Below are 6,545 nucleotides of genomic sequence, written 5' to 3' on the forward strand. Positions count from 1 at the left end.
AGAGGTATAGTGATATCTTTCTCAGCTGACATCACTGGGGAATGAAAAACTCAAGATAAATGAATTTTCCAGGCAAATGAAGCATATTCCTTTGAATACCAAATTGTATTTATCTTAAACATTTTCGATGAGAAAATTTAACTTCCTTTCTTTTCTTCTTGTAGCATGTAGGATTCTTTATGTTGCCAGGATTATAATTAAAATTGGCTTCAACAACAAAGAAAGTGTTTTCTTATCTGAAAACCAGGGGTTACACTTTTAGGTGTGGCTTGATTCAGGGTGCAGACAACGTGATCAGTGTGCAGTTTTATTTTGTTTTTTTCCCTATCTCCATTTCTGGCCTCTGTCTCCTAAATGTTTGTTTCACTCTCAGATAGATTTTCTCTTTGAAGTACATGTGGGTGCCAGCAGCGCCCAGGGCTCCACACTTCCTTATTCATTCATTCCTTGTTCTTTATTCATATCAATCAGGAAGAGAAAAGCACCTCTTATAGAAGGAAGTTCGTCTCTCTCTAAAGACTCAGAAAATGTCTGTAACTCAGCTATATACTCATCTCTGAACCCATTTGTAGCCAGGAAATTGGAATATTGTGATTTCTTTGGGTCAATCAGGCCTACTCTTTGGGGTGGGATCAATCACATCCTGACACTGGGGTTGAGCAAGGGGAAGGCAATTCCCTCAAAGGACATCAGAGAAGTGGGAAATGGATGCTCAGAAGCAACCAGTCAATGTCTGCTATCTCCTACCCTTCTTTTCCTTCTCTTTCTTTCTCACCTTCTTTCCTTTTCTCTCCTACAGCAAATTTTGTGTCAAAGGCTACAAACATGAGAACATATTCCCTGTCCTTGAGGCCTTCAGGGCAGGGAATGACAAATGAGATCAATAATTATAGCAACAGATAAACATTAATAAGAGAGAGATGGGCACAGAGAGGAAGAAAGTGGGCAGTGTGGTTGGCCTGGGAAGGGCACAGCAGGGTCTCCAGACCAGTTGCAATTTGAGCTGATTTCATAGAGGTCACCAAAGAGTCAAGAAGAGACAGGGCATTCCTATCAGAGGAAACAGGAAATGCTAATGCAAACAGATGAAGGACTGAGGTGAACACAAAGTGGATCTGTGTGGCTTGAAGAGAAAAGAGGGAACTAAGATAGCCTGGGTGGTCTTTTGTCATTGTCATCCATTGAACTGGGCTTTATTTTTTTGGGCACCAAAATCACTGCAGATGGTGATTGCAGCCATGAAATTAAAAGATGCTTACTCCTTGGAAGGAAAGTTATGACCAACCTAGACAGCATATTAAAAAGCAGAGACATTACTTTGTCAGCAAAGGTCCATCTAGTCAAGGCTATGGTTTTTCCAGTGGTCATGTATGGATGAGAGAGTTGGACTATAAAGAAAGCTGAGCATCGAAGAATTGATGCTTTTGAACTGTGGTGTTGGAGAAGACTCTTGAGAGTCCCTTGGACTGCAAGGAGATCCAACCAGTCCATCCTAAAGGAGATCAGTCCTGGGTGTTCATTGGAAGGAGTGATGTTGAAGCTGAAACTCTAATACTTTGGCCACCTGATGAGAAGAGCTGACTCATCTGAGAAGACCCTGATGCTGGGAAAGATTGAGGGCAGGAGGAGAAGGGGATGACAGAGGATGAGATGGTTGGATGGCATCACCAACACAATAGACATGGGTTTGGGTGGACTCTGGCAGTTGGTGATGGACAGAGAGGCCTGGTGTGCTGCAGTTCATGGGGTCACAAAGAGTTGGACACAACTGAGCGACTGAACTGAACTGAACTGGGCATTGTCACATGTCACCTTATTTAATTCATAGCCCAATGCATTATGTGATGGGATAAACTTATTGACAGCCATCCCTTCTCTTCTGCCTGCTCACCATCCTTCTCCATTCCCTCTTCTCCTCATCTCAGGATAGAAAAGATAAACATGGCAGAGACAGATTTTTTTTAGGATAAAAGCAATGAGAATAGGAGGAAGATTACTCCTGAGGGACTGTTCTCTGTAGGAGACAGGACATGTCTGGACCATGTTATATGGGGGTGGCTGTGATGAGGAGAAATGGGATGTAGGTATAACTTGATTGAACAGAGAAAGACAGTGAGAAGTTTCTGTTAAAGTAGAGGGTAAGAGACCCCCAGGAGTCTGGACCTCTAGAGGAGAGGAGAAGGAAAGGGGTTTAACGCATTTTGTGGGTGAATTTCTGGGCCCTGTATTAGTTATTGACTACTGTGTACCTTAACAAATAACCTCAAAACTTAGTGCTTAGGGACTTCCTGGTGGCCCAGTGGTTACAAATCCACCTTCCAATGCAGGCGACACGAGTTCAATCCCTGGTTGGGGAACTAAGATCGCATATGCTGTGTGGCAACTAAGACCACACTCTGCAGATACTGAGCCTGCATGCTCTGGGGCCTTGAGCACCGCAGCTAGAGAGAAGCCCCCACTTGGCAACAAAAAGATCGCAGGAGTTACAACTGAGCCCTGAGGCAGCAAATACATAAGTATTTAAAAAAAGAATATCCTTTTTATATGCTGAAGCTGCAACTCCAATACTTTGGCCACCTGACGTGAAGAACTGACCCATTTGAAAAGACCCTGATGCTGGGAAAGATTGAAGGCAGGAGGAGAAGGGGACCACAGAGGATGAGATGGTTGGATGGCATCACTGACTCAATGGACATGGGTTTGGGTGGACTCTGGGAATTGGTGATGGACAAGGAGGCCTGGTGTGCTGCGGTTCACAGGGTCGCAAAGAGTCAGACAAGACTGAACGATTAAACTGAACTGATTGATGAACTTGTAGGTTGTTTCTGAACCTTGGCTATTGTAAACAGCACTACAATGAATATTGGGATTCTTGTGTCCCTTTGAACCATATTTTCTCCAAATATATGCCCAGGAGTGCATGATTATATGGTAGCTCTATTTTTAGTTTTTTAAGGAAACTCCATACTGTTCTCCCTTACTGGCTGCACGAATTTATGTTCCCACCAATAGTTTAAGAGAGTTCCCAAGAGCAACCAATTCTTGATGGCTACTGAACTAGGGTAATATTTTCCATTGGAAGGACTGATGCTCAAACTGAAGCTCCAATACTTTGGTCACCTGATGCAAACAGCGGACTCATTGGAAACGACCCTGATGCTGGGAAAAACTGAAGGCAGAGGAGAAGAGGGCAACAGAGGATGAGATAGTTAGGCATCATCGATTCAATGGACGTGAACTTGGGCAAACTCCAGGAGAGAGTGAGCGACAGGGAGGCCTGGAGTGCTGCAGTCCGTGGGGTTGTGAAGAGTCAGACATGACTGGGTGACTGAGCACCAACAAAACAGAAACAGACTCAGAAACTTAAGAGAATGAACTTACGGTTACCAGCAGGAAAGAGTGGGCAGGAAGGGAGAGATTTGGAGTTTGGGATTGACATGTTCACACTGCTATATTTAAAATAGATAACCAATAAAGGCTTACTGTATAGTACAGGGGACACAGCTCAATGTTCTATAATAACCTAAATGGGAAAATGATTTGAAAAAAATAGATACATTCATAAGTAATATTGAATCACTTTGCTGTATGCTGAAACTAACAACATTGTTAATCGACAATACTCCAATATAAAATGAAAATTATCTAAATTAAAAAAAAAAGGGTTGGCTGCTCTATCCCAAACCCATATTGCTTCTATGGGGTGAAACTAAAATGAGGAAAATGTCCTAAGAGGCTCTGCACTGACAGTTAACAGTTAAATAGTAAGTGGACTACAGACCTAAGTGTACCTTACCCTCTAGTTCAAACCCATCCTATTCTATCTATACTATTGTTTGTGTTTATTTTTCTTATTGTTTGTATTCATTTATTCAATGAATATTTACAAATATAAGAGCATAATAGTTACTTCATAATAGTTACTTCAAGGGAAGTAACTATTTCTTATTAATGCTGTCCCAACATCAAAAAACAATGATGAACATAGTAGGTAATCAATATGTATTTATCATTGCTTTATTAGTAACATTTCATTACCTATTAATGGTTATGAACAGGTAGGCAATGGCTGGTGGGAAGTATATTCTCAGGGTCTGTCAGGTAAACAAACTACTCTAGGTATTTCAGGTTGGAAAAGAATTTAATCTAGGGAGATAGAGGCCTACACAGCTATTGGAAGGGCTGGGGCAAGGATAGGGAAGGCTAGCGCTCACTGTCAAGGAATCTCTAAGTAAGTGTAGGAATTTGCACTTTCATGATCATGGCTGATCTTCAGGGGAACTTGCATTTGCTTACTATCATGCAATATTCTTTGAAGGGCTAAAAACTCAAGTGATGAGATAGCTAAAGTTTGAAAAAGAATTACTAGTCTTACCTTCAATAACATTAACTATTAGCAGTCATTGTTATCCATAGGGCTTCCCTGGTGGCTCAGAGGTTAAAGCGTCTGCCTGGAATGCAGGAGACCTGGGTTCAATCCCTGGGTTGGGAAGATGGCAGAGTCATTCTGATTATAGGTTTCAGAATTCTAAAAACCTAGGTGTGAGAAGGAAATGGCAACCCACTCCAGTGTTCTTGCCTGGAGAATCCCAGGGACGGGGGAGCCTGGTGGGCTGCCATCTCTGGGGTCACACAGAGTCGGACACGACTGAAGCGACTTAGCAGCAGCAGCAGGTGTGACTATCTGGTCTGTGACCTTGAGGAAGCTATTTAACTTTTCTACTTCTTAATTTCTCATCTGTAGGATGGGAATCATAGATTCTCTCTCATAGGCTGCTTGTGAAGATTAAATGAAGCTAAACATATAAAATACTCAGCAAAAGGCTGGGAATACTTAAGAAGTGGAAACTATTTGTATTCAATATTGTGTGTGTGTGTGTGTGAAGTTGCATATTTATCACCTGGGCAATTTAAAATTGCCATTTCCCTAACTACCCCTATTGTTTATTTCAGAGTGACATAAAAACTGGTGATCTCTTAACGACCACATTATAGACCACAGTTACCAAATAGAAAACACCAAGCCGTCTGTTGAGGAAAATGGAGGTCGCCCGATCTGAAGCCTTTTGGATCACTTCTTCCCCAGGTAGTTGGTTCATCTCTGTCATCATGGCAGGGGAGCCATACAGCAGGTGATTAAGTCATCCCATTTTAGACTCTTTTCTCAGGAATGCTCTCGGTCGGTACAGTCTGCATTTTGATTGGCACTTCTTCAGGTCGGACACGACTGAAGCGACTTAGCAGCAGAATGTCCTCACACCATTACCAGTTGTCAGATACTTTGAATATCAACCTCTAATTTCTACAAGCCCTGGCAGCACCAACCCAGCGCTCATAACAATACAGTCCCCTCTGGTTATGGTTCATGGTATCACTTCTTTAAAAATTGTTCTTCTAGAGATAGTTACTTTCAACAATGGGGTTCCAAATGTACAGCACTTTTGCACAGCAAGGCCGTAATCAATGTCCTTCCCATCCTTATAGATGATGGTCAACTATCCTCAACCAGCCTCACTTGCCCCATGGTTCACCCCAGGAATTCCAGACAGTCCAGTTCTCAATCTTATTGCTGAACCCCACCCAGCCATGAAAATAATGTGGTTTACGTAGGCCTTGTCATAATATTGCCATTTACCAAACAACTCAGGACACTGACTTCACAGGACACACCTGGTTACAAAGAGACATGGGATAAAGAAGAGAAGAGAGAAGAGTGGGAGATGTGAATTTGACATAGGGTCCAGAAGGCAATAGGGATGCCCCAGAGGCAGGAACTAGAATCAAAGACCAGAGCGGGAGGGGGCTGGCTGGCTCCAGGGGGAACACCCGACTGGAGCTGGCACACCCAGCATCTTGTCAATGGTCTCCCTTCGGTGGTGGTTAAACCAGAGGAAAGGAAATATAAGCAAGCACTAAGCATCTATAAAGGCTCTGAATGCTGACATCTGAATGACGACTATGGATTTAAATACTTTTTGTGCCAAATATTAGAAAGAGAAAATGTAAACAGTAAAACTTTTCTTCTGCTCCAGTTCCAGCCACAGAGGGTTCTATGGCTCCACTTATAACTAATAGATGAAGGGCAGAGACTGCGGGCTTTTTGGGGCCCTTTAAGTTACTCTAATTATTTGGGGAATTTAAAAAAATATTCTCAGCTATTAATCACAGATTAACTATTTCAACTGATTTTATGATGTTTCCCTTTGCTTATTCCACAGGAAACAGGCTCAGCCATTTGCTGTTCCTGCCTTTTCCTTTGGAGACAGGAGATGCATCTGGCACTTGTCAGGTGGGCTTGGAACATTGTGCTGCTCCAAGGAGAGCAGGGCTTCCCAGGTGGTGCTAGTGGTAAAGAATCTGCCTGCCAATGTAGAAGAGGCAGGTTCGAGGATCCCTCAGTCGGAAGATCCCCTGGAGGAGGGCATGGCAACCAACTTCAGTATTCTTGCCTGGGGAATCCCATGGACAGAGGAGCCTGGCAGGCTACAGTCCATGGAGTCGCAAAGAGTTGGACACAACTGAAGAGACAGCACACACCCAAGGAG

At 43.0% G+C, this 6,545-nt stretch overlaps 1 non-coding gene across 1 annotated transcript; it reads left to right on the forward strand.

Moving 5' to 3' along the window:
• Positions 1–4,420: 4,420 nt before the first annotated feature.
• Positions 4,421–4,492, forward strand: TRNAS-GGA (transfer RNA serine (anticodon GGA)). The gene has a single exon. It is a non-coding gene; the product is annotated as a tRNA-Ser (tRNA).
• The last annotated feature ends 2,053 nt before the right edge of the window (positions 4,493–6,545 follow it).

This window comes from Bos taurus, chromosome 3 (assembly GCF_002263795.3).
Source record: "Bos taurus isolate L1 Dominette 01449 registration number 42190680 breed Hereford chromosome 3, ARS-UCD2.0, whole genome shotgun sequence".
Taxonomy (NCBI): Eukaryota; Metazoa; Chordata; class Mammalia; order Artiodactyla; family Bovidae; genus Bos; species Bos taurus.